The following is a 16,680-nucleotide window of genomic DNA, read 5'->3' as shown; positions in this document are numbered from 1 at the left end:
TTGGTTCCTTGAAGGGCGTGACCATGGAACCCGTGAAGGGAGTGCTGATCGATTCGTTCCCGCTTATCAGCAGAGGAGGTACACGCGGAGGCCATGGAGATCAGCGGCAAGAAAGAAACCATAAAGACAGCGAGAGGAGAGAGAATGGGCAGCATCCGATCCGGGTGTGTGCTGCATGGAGCGTGGGTCGAAGCAGTAGTGCGAGTGTCATATCCGTTTTTCGGCAGTCTTTTTGTTGTGTTTGGTGCACGACACATTGTGTCAGTATTTGTAGCTGTTTGCAGGCTTCTGCTCTGCATCTCCAAGTGGCATTAAAGAGCAGCATGCTTCCTCACTGGAAACCAAGAAGTGTGTGATAAAGTACGCCGAGAGCAGATGAAGAATGTGTCAGCGGTGGCAAGATACATATCCAGCACAACCGTGTCGACTATTTACAAGCACTGGGAGAAGGTGCAGCAGCAGCTGCAGTAAGATTCTTCTTCACTGTCACAAAAGAGAATTTGTGCGTAAAAGTATGATGTCATGGAGGCAACACTCTCGAGATTCTAAGTGAGGCCTCAGAACATCCCAGTAAGTGGTCCCATGCTCCAACAGCAAGCTAGATCTCATGGTCTCAAGATGGCCATGGCATCAGCTGCAAAGCCATCTGCAGTGAAAGCGGAGATGTGAATGAAGCGTCTACAGAAATTTGGGTTCACTTAAATTTAGAAACCATGCAGTCAATATATGTGGACAGACATTTATAATGCCAATGAAGCTGGCATATTTTATAATCTGCTGCCAAACTGCGGTCTCGCTCCGAGAGGAATAGCATGCTCTTGCCTCAAGGCTTCAAAGGAGTGCATTAAGGTGTTCTGCACAAATATAGATGGCATTGACAAGCACTGCCTATTTGTCATTGTATTGGTAAATAAGTGAGGTCACTGTAGTATCTATTAACACAATTTAGCCAAATGTGAGTACTCAGTTGGCAACCGGGAATAAAGCGTGGGAGCTTGAATAAGCAATGGGAGCATGGAGCATGAATGTGTATCACAGTGTCACTCCAATCTAATAAATCAGACCACATCCCGGTCTACGGGAACACTAAAATGGTGTCAGAAGTGTTACTTGGTCTCATGTGAGTGCCAAACCAACAGTCATTCCATCGTGTCATCCCTCAGCAGCAAGCGACAACCGGAAATCGCAGCCATGGCACACGCGCTACCTCTCTTCCCAAGTTTCGACCTTCGCGCCACAGACACCAACAATACTGGTCGCGAATGGACCAAGTGGATAGAAAGGTTCGAGAACATTCTTTTAGCGTGTGATATCACGGCAGATGCATGCAAGAAAGCACTCCTCCTGCACTACGTCGGCGAGGAAGTCTACGACATACTTCGCTCCCTCCCCGACAGCCCTACACAAGCTGCAACAGCTACAAGCACGACCCAGACCACGCAGAGCCCATCAACGCCAGAATACGATGCCACACGAGTGAAACTGAGTGCATACTTCGCCCCGCGAGTGAACTCGACATTTGCAATCTACAAATTTTGCCAAGCCCAGCAAAATGTTGGTGAGCCACTGGACGCCTCCTACGCGCGCCTCCAGCAGCTCTCTCGCCACTGTAACTTCGAGAACGTCGACGCTGAAGTCCAGAACCAAATCATCCTCGCCACAACGTCGTCTCGCCTTCGCAAATATGCAATGCTTCATTCCCTCACTTTACCAGACTTACTTAAATAGGGAAGAATGCTCGAGGATGTCGAACGGGATGTATCCGAAATCGAAAAGAATGTCGATAGCAATACGGCGGTGCTCGCAGTGCACAAGGAAGGACAGCACCATGGTCAACACCAAAGAAACGGCCGACAGATGCCACGACAGACCTATGCACCACAACTCATCAGCAGATTTTCGCAACTGCGGCGGCAAGTGGCCTCACCAAGGCAGACGATCAAGTTATGCTGCATGGGGCAAGACATGCAAGGCATGTAACAAGGTTGGTCACTTTGCACGATTCTGTTGTTCAACGAGACAAATGGTACAAACAGTGGACTGTGACAATGGTCCACACACATTCACAGACAGTCTGCAGTAAGAAGAGTTCTAGTACTACAGAATGTGCTGCCACCCGTCACACCAGTTCAAGCAGTAACGAGTATGTTTTTGTTGCCATGACTTCACCTCAGGCAGGCCCATCTCCAAAAGTTATTGTCACTGTCAACGATGTGCTGGTCACTTTCAAAATCGACACAAGTGCAACAGTGTAAATTGTTGGCGAAAATGACTTTAAGAGCTATCGCCTAAAGGTGAAACTCCAGGAAACATCCATCAGAGTGTTCCCATACAAAGCAACATCTCTACTTGAACTTCTAGGCAAAGTCTCGGTCACAATGAGATGCAAAGATAACTGCATTGAAGAAGACATCTTTGTAATTTGAGAAGACTGTGCACCACTCCTAAGCTTCACAGCAGCATCCAACCTGGGGCTTGTCCAGATCACATACCAAGTTGATGAGCATCATGGTGACAAGTTAATCGTGGAAGCATTCCCCAAGTTGTTTAGTGGAGTCGGATAACTCAAAAACCAACACATTCATCTTTTTGTGGACGACACTGTCCGACCTGTTGTGCAACCACACAGGCATATTCTGTTTGCTCTACTTGACGCCACAGAGAAAGAACTTGGAATGGCTCCTGTCAGAAGACATCATTGAGCCAGCCATACGACCTGCACCACGGATGTCCCCTGTGGTTATTGTGCCTAAACCGCATCAGCCTGATGAAATTCGAATCTGCATTGACATGTGTGTTGTGAATGCTGCCATTCAACGTGAACAACATTTGTGCCCAACAGTGGATGACATCGTTGTTGCCTTAAATGAAGCGACAATGTTCTCAAATCCTGACTTAAAGAATGGATATCATCAGTTGGAACTTGACCCTTCCTCAAGGCAACTCACCACATTCTCAACACATGTTGACTTGTTTCGCTACAAACGACTGAACTTCGGCATCAGCAGTGCAGCGGAAATTTTTCAGAACACCATACGCCAAGTGCTCAACGGCATCCCCAATGTCCTGAATGTTAGTGATGATATTCTTGTTTTTGGGCAAACAAAACAGGAGCACGACTTGTCCTTGGAAGCCGTTCTGCAGCGACTCCAAGAAGCTGGATTGACACTGAACGAAAAGAAGTGTCACTTTCATTAACGTGAACTGAACTTCTATGGACTTAATTTTTGAGCTGATGGCGTTCGTCCTGATCCTTAGAAGATAGCAGCCTTCCTACAAATTGAAACACCGGAATCATCACAAGAAGTGAAGAGCCTGCTAGGAATGATCAACTATTCAGGCAGATTTCAGGGAAATCTTGCAGACCTCACACAGCCTTTACGTGAACTGACATTAAAGGATGTTGTATGGGAGTGGACAGAATGACAGCGAAATGCTCTTGAGAGCCTAAAGCAAGCCATGTCCGATGCCTCCACCCTGGCTTACTTTGACCCATCCAAACCAACAGAACTGGTGGTAGATGCAAGTCCACATAGACTGGCTACTATCCTCACAAAGCGTGACAGTGAAGACATTGTAGTGATAGTTTACGCAAGTACAGCGCTTACACAAGTTGAAAGTCGCTACTCCCAAATTGAACGTGAGATGCTCGCAGCTGTATTGGCCATGGAGCGCTTCCGCCTTTACGTTTGTTGAGTCAACTTCCTTTTGCTGACTGATCACAAGCCTTTAGTGAGCATACTGGGAAACCCAAGATAATCACTATCTGCCCGCATTGAGCACCTTGCTCTACGCATTCAACAGTACAAGTTTGTTGTACAACACACTGCAGGAAGTAGTAACCCTTCCAATTACCTTTTGAGGCATCCAGTTCCCGAGACGAAATTGTGTGCCCGCATCAACAAGGTACCTAATGAGTATGTCAACTTTTTCCAGTGCCACGACATCCCAAAGGCGTTCTCGGTTCAAGAAGTCGCTGATGCAAAGGAAGCGGACCAGCAGCTACAGTCACTTATCAGTGCTATCCAGCACTCCACACTCACCAGTTGGGTCTCAGCTAAACTGAAGCCATTTGCATCTATAAAGACAGAACTAACAACCATGCCCGAGGGCATCATCCTTCGAGGAACACGCCTAGTTCTTCCCGCTACCCTGCAGAAACAAGCAGTGCTGCTTGCCCACATGGCCATCAAGGGATTGTGAAAACAAAACAAAAGTTGAGAGAAAAAGTGTGGTTCCCAGACATGGATAAGTTCGTGCACACTTTGATTAAAAGCTGTCTACCATATCAAGCAGCTGTTCCCCAAGCAAAGCAAGAACCTCTTGCCATGACGGAACTACCCAGTCATCCCTGGGAAGAAGTATCAGTCGACTTTTGTGGTCCCTTCCCAGATGGAAAGTATGCTATGGTGGTGTTAGATGACTTCTCATGATACCCAGTGGTACAAGTCATATACTCCACAAGTGCAAACAATGTGCTTCCCTCCCTGCAACAAGTGTTTTGCCAGTATGGAATCCCTGCACAGGTAAAAAGTGACAACGGGCCACCATTCCAAGGCAAAGAGTTTGCTGCATTCGCAAAAGAATTAGGATTTCGGCATCATCGGATCACCCCTTTGTGGCCTCAAGCTAATGGCGAAGCTGAACGGTTCATGAGAACATTGAAAAAGCATGTTCACACTAGTCAGCTTGAGAACACAGATTGGAAAGTAGGGCTCGACACTTTCCTGATGTCATACAGGTCTTCAAAACACTTGACTGCAGGAAGATCACCGTATGAACTGCTGTTTGGCAGACCAATGAGAAATGTTCTGCCTTGCTACATTGAAGCTGCTTCGGAAACGGAAGACGTAACAAAGTTAACAACAACTAACAACTGTGCTCGAGAAAAGGGCATACAACAAACAACATGCTGATGCACGAAGGCACACTCAACCATATCGCTTCTGTGTCGGTCAACGAGTCTTGTGCAAGCAAGACAGACACGACAAGTTCACTCCATACTATGATCCAGATCCTTATACCATTGTCAGGGCTCACGGATCACAAATCAAGGCATCAACAGGAAGTAGAGTAATAATGTGCAACTCAAGTTTCTTCAAAGATGCCTCTGGCCTTAAAGGGAAGCTGAAAGGTTTTCCAGAAAAAATGAGTGAACATGTGTACATAATGGTTTTCAACCCTCCGAATTCGAATATCGTATCGAAATTGAGCGAAAGAAAGCGCAAATATATTTTATTTCGACGAAAAGTGCAGCAGCGGACACGCCCAGCTCGCGCGTCTCGTTTCCGCCTGTGATTGGTCGGGCGACCCGTGACGTCAACTTTAGCGACCGACCGCTGCCGCTCCACATGAAGCGCGGTGCCAGGTAGTTTGGTGCCGTAATGGAAAATTAAGAGGTAATAGAAAATTTAGAGAGTCTGCGTTTTTCTGAAGAGTTCGGCGTTGCTCCCTACATGTACGAGCCGATTGCAAAGAGCCGGCCTCTCGAAGAAGCAAACGATGCTGGTGCGAGCAGCGCTTTCGACGAGAACGAAAGCGAAGTCTTGGGATCTCCTCGTGTTGGAAATGCTCTTTGGTGAGTATGCTTTTTCCAAAGCGATCTAGTGATCTCGCCGATCTTTCGCCGATCTAGTGAGCTCGTTTCCGGTCAAACAACTGCAGTGTTGTGTTCCTGCATGCCTCCTCGTGGAACGTAAGCGGGGATGCGATCGTCGGCATTTGTGCGCTGTCCAAAGCTGTCGGCAACCTACAAAGACGGTTCAAACGCGTGAAAAGCTTCCCGGTTCATGCAGTACGTGTAGTGACCTTCATCTGCGCGCCATCCGCACACTACTCGTAACCGAAGTCGTAAAGGCGGCGAATTCCGTCGGCTACGTGAGACGGTCGGTTTCTCGCTGTGCGCGAGAGACGGGGGGGAGCGTAGCGTCCTGGCGTGCGCCGGCTTTCCAGCACATGCAAACTCTACATTTGCACTGCGTTATGGTAGCTGCGTGCAGGCTGTTTTACAACACACGTGCAAATAGAAAATTCGCGGCGCTTTGCGACGAAACCTGCGTCGAGGGCGGGAAATAAACATGCACCTTCCGTTCAGCGTGCTAACATGAAGGAGCTCGCAGTAAATCAAAATCCAGGTTTTGGCGAGTTCGTGTATTCATAAGGCCTTCCAACACCAGTTATCATCAGTCAGTCCGCACTCGTGCCGTCTTTGTTTTCGTTGCTCCGATCTTTTCGCGCTGCGTTTAGAAAGCCTGCTAGTGGAAATTCTGGTGATAATCGTCGTCACGGAAGTGGTTGGAGCACAGCAGTGTTGTTCTTGAGGGCTTGAAATTCTTTCGCTTTACAGCAGCCTCCCACTTCCTTAAAAGCTTCTTGTCTTGTGGGAAGCAATGGAAGACAACATCGTCGCGGCCGCTGGGGTTCGTGCAACTGTAGGCTGCACAGAAAGACGGCATGATCGGCCCACCACATCAGTTGATGCTGCGCACGTTGACCACCACTCTACATACACACAGACGCACCAACAAAGAAATGCAGGGTCGATCGAAGCAGATTACGACGGCACGCACGCAGAAACAAGCACGGTCAGGCACGGTCGCGCAGGCTGCGAAGGAGCAAAACACTAAAGTTGACGTCACAACACCGCGGTTTCCGGTCTCCGCTCGCATCGTCAGCGTCAGCAGCAGCGCGCGGCATTCGACGGGGGGCGGAGCTACAGCGCAATTTCAACCGACGATTACGTCGCTCCTATTTGAAAAAAAAAACCCAAATTTGACCTACATGGTTTATAAGGTTGCCGCATCCGTATATGAGCATCTTATTGAATTCGACAGACTCTTCAGCTTCCCTTTAAACAAGCACCAGCCAAAACATCATTTGACTGTGATGACATCATATATCCTCTACCCACCTCAGTGCCAGATCCTGCACCACCTGTATTGCACCAGAGTTCTCCAACAGAGCGCTACCCAAAGAGAAACAGAAAGCCTCCATGCCATCTTTCTGATTTCGCAACCTGACATTTTGACGGTTTGTTGGTAGGAGACATTCCCGACTTTTCAGCAGTGAACTGTTTTCCGTTTATGGTTTCCCTAATCACATTGTGTCCGCATTCATTTCACTTTCCCCAAGAAGGGTAATGTAGCGTCTATTAACAGCATTTAGCCAAATGTGAGTACTCGGATGGCAACCGGGAATAAAGCATGGGAGCTTGAGCAATGAGTGTGTATCACCGTGTCACTCCAATCTAATCAATCAGACCGCATCCCGGTCTACGGGAACACTAAAGCCACATTACTTTAGGCGGTAGTGCTTGCCATTAACATTCAAATTGAGCAAGAAAGCATGGATGATGCAAAAGATGTCCAAAAGTTGGCTGCACAAATTTGACGAAGACGTAGCGGCAGAGAAGTGATGGGTCATGCTTATCCTTGACAACTGTGCAGCTCATAATGTCTAGAAAAAGCTTACCGCAGTCAACATGACACTTTTGCCAGGTAACACCACTGCTAAATGTCGGCCTCTTGACCAAGGCATCATCGCCACTGTAAAGGCACTCTACAGGGAAGACATTTGTGAAAGGGTCTTGCTCAATGTACAACAGCATGAGCCTCTTATGGTGAATTTAAGAGGTGCGATCGACATGGCTGTCTGTTCACAGTGCCAATTGAAAGCCTCAACAATAAGCAAGTGCTTCGTGTGTAATGCCGAGGCTTTTAAAGCCGATGGGCAGAAAGGCTTTGTTGATGAGATAGTCAACACAGACATGTCTTCAGGCCTCATCGACAAGAATTGTGCACCTGCGCAACTGAAGGCAGGTCTTGCAACCAAAGATGGGTCTGACAATGAGGACAATGAAGGCCCCGCACCAGATATGTCGTGCTAAAGGGGGCTCAAATGCTTGAACAAAGTGAAAATGTAGTCGCTCAAAACAGCTTGAGCAACAAAGTGCTTCAGTGCGAAAGCCTTGTCAAAAATTAAATAAGTTGAAGTGCAGTAAAAGAAAAACAGCACCAGATAAATACTGCGGTATTATTTGGCTGATAAGGCACTGGTGAAGAGTAGCTATTTTTTGTTCTTAGTTGTGATTACTAAAAACAAAGCTTTTCTTTAGAAACATCGCTGGGTTTTCATGACCGTGGGAGCTGTGGTGTTGTTCTGTCGTTGAATAGGCCAACCAATCACAGCAGAGGAGGCGCGCGTCACCACCGCTGGGTTCCTTGCATCATCACCAGATGGCTCTGGTCTCCGCACATCCGTGTGCCAGCCGTGCGGAGGAAAGAAAAAAGGACCAGAAGGCATGCCTTCGTGCATCTGCTGCTGCAAGTAAACGCTTCTTGCGGATAGAATGGATTTGAACTGCGCTTTGTACGTATGCATATGTTGCCTCTGAAAACCATGATGTGTTCAAGGCATCCGTCGTACTCACTAGTAGTCAGCACCTCCGCTTCACAAATGAGTCGGTATAATTTGTGTGTGCATGTGCTCGCGTTTTGACTCTTTATACACTCACACAAAGCTTCATTGTAAATAGATTCCAACCCATAGGATCTGCTGCATTTTTTGTGTATGTGAGTATGAAATGTGCAGTAAATTGTGTGTGAAAGGCAGGCTGCTTGTTTGCCATGCGTAAGAGCCTAAACACAGTATGTTTTGGCTACACAGTGGAACCCCGATTATATAACTTTCTCAGGACTGTGAAAAAGCATCATAAAATCTGTAAGGTCGCTCTGATTGTTCGTGTTCTTAAGTGTCACGAATCGGCCACGTGCTTTGTGTATAGAGAGGGGGTTCACTTCCCCCCATGTCAGCGGGGCAACAGTTGCTGTGTTATGTGGGGTCACAGGCACTGCGCGGTGTTGGGTGACGCGTCGCGGCAGGCGCCAGGAGGGCAAGTGCCGATTCTGGGAAGTCGGTATTGTGCGCACGGTGTTGGCAGTCCGCCGACGGTCACACGAGTCCACACAGACCAGCCTTGAAAGGGACCGCTGCACACGGTATTGTGGGTCTGGCTCCCGAGTACCTGACTAATTGGAGGCGCCACCGAGGTTAAGAAGGGCTTAGCAACTTTGACCCCGTGCCGCATATACTGAGCAGGGATCTATTCTTCTAACCCTGGGCCGCATGTACTGAGCAGGGACCTATTCTTCTAACCTCATGCCGCATGTACTGAGCAGGGACCTATTCTTCTACGCGTCCGGAACGCAATCGCCAGCCTTGTTGTTGGGTGCGACTGCCTTTGTGGTGTCGAAGGCCAGCTTACAGTGCTTGCTGTAGGGATGCGGTGCACACGTGAAGAGTGCATTCGGATGGCGGCGTCTTGGAAACATGCACTCGGAGAACTTTGTCTTGTAGACAATAAGTTTTAAGGACAAGGAGGGCCATCAGTCTCCCACAGACAAACTTTGAGTACGGCCGCACTACATGGTATCGATGCCCCTGCTTCCGAGACATTTGCGGCCTAGAGACGCCCTTGGGATTTGAGGCGGCCTAGCGATAACTTGTTCGGGCCAGGCGTGTTTTGCTGAGCCCGTCACTAACTACGGAGAAATGAGAGGGCAACGGACTTTTAGGGAAGAAGGAAAAGAGCTTTGTTTTCCAATATGTTTATTTTTAAAGAGTAAGCCCATCCCTGGGGGTTGTGGTTTAACAAACGGTTGACTCTGATTGGCAACTGAACTTGTGGGACGGGCCAACGGCCCTACCGCCTTTTTTCTTTGTATATTTGGGCTATAAAAATCGGGACGACATGCTGTCCCTCAGACTTCGCTGAAATCAGGATTGCTGATCGATAGATCAGTGAGCCTCCGTGCTATGCACGTTAAAACGAGTCTGGGCTCTAACAGTCATTGAGACAGTCGAAGAGTGAGACTTTGTTTCTCAATTGTTCAAATTTGTAATGTATTTGTTTTACCTGCCATGTATATAGAAAAGTTTACGTATAAATATTTCTTGTACATCTGATCTCATCGCTTCCTGCTTGCGTTTGATCAACAACTGCCGATCATCATCCGAGAAGCTTCAAGTTCCAACGGTGAAGCGAGGACAGAGAACGAACGAAGCTTTACTGGCGCAGCCGACAGGATCGGCAAGCCCCACAACGAGCAGCGAGCAGCGAGCCAGGCGCAAGGCATCAGAGGGCCACCAGCCAATTCCGCAAGGGTTGCAATTCATCTGGACAAGGACGTCAGGCGGCGCCCGCAGCAACGGGTGAGCGGGATTCCTTGCGTTTTGTCTAGGTTGGCATGGCTGTTGTTCAGTGAGGTTAATGGTGTTCACGCGCAGAACAGCGAATGCAATTGAGGCTAACGTAAACATTGATACGGCATCTGAACAAAGAGAGGGTCAGAGACGGCAGGAACTGCAACGCGTCGGAGAGACCGAGTCTGAGACGTCGGATACTGAAATGGATAGTGAGACGCAAGGCGCTTCGCAGGCTCTGAGCATGACAGATCCAGAGGCCATGGCGGTGAGACACCTGGAGCTGGAGCTAGAAAAGGTGCGCCTACAGCTAGAGTGTGAGCGCATTGCTCTACGGAGAGTGGAGCTTGAGCAGTCGGGCAGGCCGCCTTCAGTGTCGGAAGGAAGCGATCTCCGCCGTGCCAGCACGGATGGAATATCACAATGTGCTAAAGTGCTTAAGGCATACCGGTTGCCGTGTGACGCTGACGTTCCGATATGGTTTGATGAGGTTGAAAAGTTGTTTTCATTTTTTCAAGTACCAGAACACAGCCGTGTACATTTGATCATGCCTGCGCTGGCCGAGCGGGTCCGTTATCTGTTGCGTGGCCTCAATGACGAGGAATGTACAGATTATGAGACTGTAAAGAAGGCGGTATTAGATGAACTTAAGCTCACGCCAGCTAAATACTTGGAGAGGTTTGAAAAGGCATCTAAACGAAAGGATGAAACTTGGGCTCAGTTCGCGTCCCGGACTAGAACCTACTTGGCCTATTACCTTCAATCTCGAAATGCAAACACAAAAGAAGCCATGACGGAGCTTATGGTCACTGACCGTATGAAAGCCAGTATAAGCTCAGAAGCCCTTGAATATGTTCTTTTGCGGGAGGGCGAAGATTGGTTTAGGCCAAGGGAGGTGGCGAAAGTGCTCGAGACTTTCGAGCAAGCTAAAGGGAAAGGACAAGCAACTAAGCCAGCCGCAACAGCCTCATTGCTGCAGCACGCAAAACTAGCTAGCCCGCAGAGGACAAATTTAACATGCCACGTGTGTCAGGTACAGGGTCACCTAGCCAGAGACTGCCCAAAAGCTTCAAATAAAGAACAGCAGAGGAAGGCGCCGACTGTGCAAAAACAAAGGGTACAGAAGGTTGCTGTTGTAAGTGAAGAACCTCCACCAGAGCAAGAAAGGGTGCTAAGTGCTAGAGTACAAGTCTTAGCTCAAAATGCTAGTTCAGGGAGATCAAAGCTGGACATTATCCCTATCATGTGCAGGGATATAGCAACGGAAGCTCTGTTGGACACAGGTAGTGAGATAACGGTCGTCCGTAAAAGTATGTTGCCTGTCGTTTTACAGGAGTCGTCAGGAACAGTAAGACTCGAGTCGGCATTCGGAAACAGCGTTCGAGCTAACCTAGCTACGCTGCCCATAGGCATGCATCGCCCGGGGGCTTCGATACAACCGCAGAGGATCGATCTGGTGTGCACGGTTACAGACGAACTTGCAAAGGGGGTTGACTGCCTGCTGTCAAAGGAAGATTGGGAACTACTACAGGCGCAGGAAAAAGAGGAGTTTGGACGAGAAAATATTCCGCGGGTAGCAAGTTTCGTTGGGGTCTGATCAGTCGAAATGGTCGATAACACTAAGCCAGACTGCGGTCTAAGTTGCGAAGAAACGACAGATGAAATCCCTAAATTGCAAGGGAATAGTTTGATACAAGATGTCGATGGGGTGCCCAGTCAGCGGGAGGAATTTCGAGCTGCTCAGCTGGCCGATGAAAGCCTGGAAAAGGCCTGGAATAATGCGAGAAACGGCAAAGCTGACATGTTCGTGTCAGACGGACTTTTGTGCCATTGGGATTCCTTAGCGGGAGCCAAAGTCAGACAACTGGAAGAAACAACCAACCAGAAAAAAAAACAACCAGAAGAAAGACGCAATGAGGCAGTGCCGCTCTGATCCCTGACAGCGAGGGCCACATGCGAAGCTTTACTGGAAATTTTCAGTCGTACTGGAGTGCCGGGAACGATCTGTTCAGACCAAGGTACTAACTTTAAATCTTTAATTTAAGGAGCAGCCAATCTTCACATCATGAATGCCAATGGTGAATGAGAAAAATTATGCCCAGGCTGAGTGTGAGGTTCTAAGCATTATATTTGGAGTCAAGAAATAATAAGAATTCTTATAGCAGAAAGTTCACCTTGCCACAGGTCATAAACCCTTGACAACTATCTTCGGACCCAAGAATGGTATCATTGTTCTAGCTGCTACGAGAATGTAGAGAAGGGTTGTGATGCAGTTGACTTCCATTAATTCAACACCGACAGGACTGACAAAAGTGATCAAATTAACCAAGATGTAGTAAAAATGCTGAAACACACCTACGGTTGTGGGGAGCACCCGCCTCCATTTCCTCACGCGTACCCGCGGCGTCCCGTTCGCACGTGGCGATGGGTTGGGCCGGCGTAGACATGGGAGAGAGGCACTACGCACCCTCCCTTTCTCCGTCGCTCTGATGACGCGCGTACCCCTCTTCCCCTACGCAGCTCACGGGAAAGGGAAACGTATCTGGTGGGCGAGGACTTCCCCTCGCAAAAAGGTAAAAAAGCATAAAAGTGCGCCACCGGGGGAGACTCGCTCTCTTGGGACGCCGACACCTTGGACCGCCTGGACGACAGCACCTGCCGCATCCCGTGAGTGATCTCGTTTGTCTGACCCACCCAGACAACGAGGCAAGCCTTTTTGCTACTATTACTGAGAGGACGTCCCTCTGCAAGTGTTCGCTATTGCTAATAGCAATAAACGTTGTTACCGTTGACACCGCTGGTTGCCTTATTCGTCCGAACCCGGCGTAGCCGCGATTCCCGCGCTACAGGTTGGGAGTACCCCGAAGCGACTGCATGGGACTAGATCCGGAGCTCGCCTTCAGCCCTAGCTGCACACAGAGTGGAACCCCCACACAGTTCAGTTGGGAGTATTTGCCTAATAGTAACATTGCTCCTGAATCAAACGTGCAGCCACTTTCTAGGAGTCCAAAGTAGAAAAATAACGTAGAAATGAGATTTAAAGCTCCTAAACAAAGTACAAATTTAATGCGCACCTGGAATTTTTGAAAAGAAAAATGGGTAGATAGATGCCTGCCGTGAGCCGCCTAGATGCTGAAATTGTCAAGGCCCACACATTGCCACCAATAATTCTTGCTCTTTAAAGAAACAACTCGCAAAGCAGCATTGCTATCAGCACAAGCTACGCATGACTCGACATCACCAGATGACCCCACCTGCCTGCAATAAGGCTCCCAAAGCACCCACCAATGATAACAATGAAAAGATTGTTAGCACATCTCAACCAGGAGACCACAGCTCCCAGTCTCCGCCTCCATTGAGCCACCCCACAACTGGCTCAGCAGAGTGGCCAAGACTCCCTCATCGCCCAAACCCTCATGAGGCCACAGCCTTAACTTCAACAGGCACTAATAAATCTCAGCCAGCTCATTCCCAGAGAAACGCAGCCAAAAAAGCAGACTCGCCAAACCTGCGTGTAGAGATGACTGCAGCCTCTACGTCAGGTATACCCGCGACATGGGTCACGCAACCAGAGTAGATGGCCCCATGCCCGAGTCTTACTGAGAAGCCCTGACATCTATTAAGGAAAGGCTGAACTATCATCTACAAAACGAACTCGTTTGCATAACCACCCAGTTCACTCAAATGGAAATTTTTTTTAACAGGATGATGGGCACCATGTAGCCCCTCATAAGCATAGCATCACAACATGGCTTCACAACATAAGAAAATTCCTCTCTCTATCCTTCAATAGAACTGTCACGGTATCTGTACCTCCGTTGTTGCTCGTTGTAGTTATCACATTGGTGACGAGAGTGGGATCCGCGGGAGCTGGCCTGCCAAGCGTGACTGGGCAAGATAGGACGATGCACATCGGAAGCCACTACGGACTGCAAGCGGCTGGAGGCAAGGGGCAAGCAGCGGAAAATGGATCCTATGCACCAAGCAAGGCAGCGACACGATAAGTAACTGCATTACATTTGGAAAATGAAGTAATGTCGCGTCTTCGCAGAATTGATGAGTACAACCCCAAGGTCCAGAACTTTGCTTCCTACTTAGAACGATTTGAACATTTCGTCAGCGCCAATGATATCAAAGAAGAAAAGAAGCTGTCTGTTTTCTTAACAGTACTAGGCGCAGAGGCATATGAAGTCCTCAAGAACCTGGTAGTTCCAGCGCTTCCTGGAGAAAAAAGTTTCGCACTAGTCAAGGTTCTGCTCAAGAACCACTACAGCCCGCAAACCTCAATCACTGCTAAAAGGCGCAGGTTTAACCACCGAGTTCAACTGGAGCACGAGAGTGTAGAAGATTTTATACTCAAGTTAAAATACCTAGCTCGAAAATGAAACTTTGGCTGCTTTCTGCAGGATGCCTTGCGAGACAGACTGGCAGCAGGCATTCGCAATGAAGAAACACAAAGAGCTCTGTTCACCACGGAAGGCCTAGCGTTTCAAGGCGCCTGCAAGAGTACGTTAGATAGGGAACTGGCCACACAACAGGCCATGCTGTTGCAACAAAGAAGTCGTAATGAGGCAGTCAATGCCGTCAGAACGGAAGAAAGGCGTGACAAAAAGACGAAAGACTCAGCACAAGGAAAAAGGAAAAAGCAGAAGTGTAGCTGCTGGGGCAAAGCCCATGCGTCAGGCAACTGTTGGTACAAGACTTACGAGTGCAGACGATGCTCAAAAGTAGGTCATCTTCAAAAGATGTGCCAGGAAAATCGGGAGGAACTAAAAGCAGACTTGGTAGCCAAGTCATTGGAAGACGAGCACATGTTGTACAGTTGTGATGCTACACCTTCCAAGAAAAGCTACGTTGTGTCTGTGAACGTCGAAGGCCACGACCTGCCAATGCAGGTTGACATGGGTGCGGCCATGACGGCAGTGCCGGAAAGCGTGTACAACATCAAGTTGTCGCACGTCAAGTGTGTGCCAACGAAACTGGTGCTAAAAACTTACACAGGTGAAAAAGTCCACGTTATTGGTCAGTGTCATGTCACTGCTCGCTATGAAGGTCAGTGTGCAGCTTTATCTGTTGTTGTTGTTGTTGTTAGTGACGGTGAGCGCAATCTGCCTATTCTAGGCAGAAGCTGGCTTGACAGGTTACAGCTTAGATGGAAATATCTTTTAACTTTGAGCGTTGAAGACAGGGCATCGAAGCTGCGTTCCAAGCACCCTCGGGTATTTTCTTCCACTTTGGGAGCTATTAAGAACTATGAGGCAAAATTGGTTCTGCAGCCAAAGTGCACCCCTGTATTTTGTAAATCCCGGCCGTACCCTGCGCACTGCGAGAAGCAATAGAAAAAGAGCTGTCTGACCTTAAAAAAAAAAGTGTAATCGAGCATTTAACTCAGAGCGACTGGGCAACGCCACTCGTAGTGGTCCTAAAAAAAGGAAGGGGACAAAATAAGGTTGCGTGGCGACTTCAAAGTCACGGTCAATCCGGTCCTAAAAATGGATCATTATCCGTTGCCCCTACCTGAAGACTTGTTCAGTGCAGTTTGTGAGGGAAAAGTGTTTTCTGTACTCGATTTATCATCAGCATATCAGGAGGTAGTGCTTAGCCCTGAATCCAAAGCTGTTGTTACAGTAAACACACACCGAGGGCTATATCGGTACAGCAGACTTCCCTATGGTATAGCAAGTGCTCTGGCTTTGTTCCAATCCTTAATGGATAAAGCCTTGATGGGCATAAAGAATGTAGGCTGCTACATTAATGTGATTGTAGCTGGCCGGAACATAGACGAGTGTGAAAAAACACTTGAGCTAGTTTTACAGCGACTGAATGAGCACAACATTATCGTCAAGGCAGAGAAATGCAAGTTCTTCCTAAGTTCAGTGTCTTAACTGGGTCGCAAGATAAGCTCAGAGGGTATACATCCCACTGAAAGCAAGGTAAAAGCAATCACCTATGCTCCTGAGCCTACGAATATCCCAGAGTTGAAAGCTTATCTAGGGCTACTGAACTACTATGGCAAATTTTTAAGCAACCTAGCATTGGTGGCAGAGCCATTGTACAAGCTACTTCGAAAGGGAGAGCGTTCGGTTTGGACGAAGAAATGCAGCGACGCATTTGAGACCATGAAACAGCTGCTCAGCAGTCAAGCGCTCACGTCCTATGATGTACGCAAGCCGCTGGGGTTGAAACGTGATTCATTAGCATACGGCGTTGGAGCTATTATTTTTCATGTGTTGCCTAACAGCGAAGAGCACGCAATTACATTTACTTTGCATACCTTGACACCTGCAGAAAAGAACTATGCACAGTGTGAAAGAGAGGCCCTAGCTCTCATTTTTGGATTGCAGGAATTCCACAAGTTCTTCTACGGTAGAAAATTTGACTTATACATGGACCATCAGCCACTACTGGCAATTTTGGGACACAACAAAGCCACGCCATCGCTAGCAGCGGCCAGACTGTAAAGGTGGTCTTTGCAGGTGG

At 48.2% G+C, this 16,680-nt stretch overlaps 1 pseudogene; it reads left to right on the top strand.

Annotated features, from left to right (window-relative positions):
* Positions 1 to 1,101: 1,101 nt before the first annotated feature.
* LOC142578440 (uncharacterized) lies at positions 1,102 to 1,980 on the top strand (annotated as a pseudogene).
* The last annotated feature ends 14,700 nt before the right edge of the window (positions 1,981 to 16,680 follow it).

The sequence above is a fragment of the Dermacentor variabilis genome, chromosome 4 (assembly GCF_050947875.1).
Source record: "Dermacentor variabilis isolate Ectoservices chromosome 4, ASM5094787v1, whole genome shotgun sequence".
Taxonomy (NCBI): Eukaryota; Metazoa; Arthropoda; class Arachnida; order Ixodida; family Ixodidae; genus Dermacentor; species Dermacentor variabilis.
This window is presented reverse-complemented; position numbering and strand designations above follow the sequence as displayed.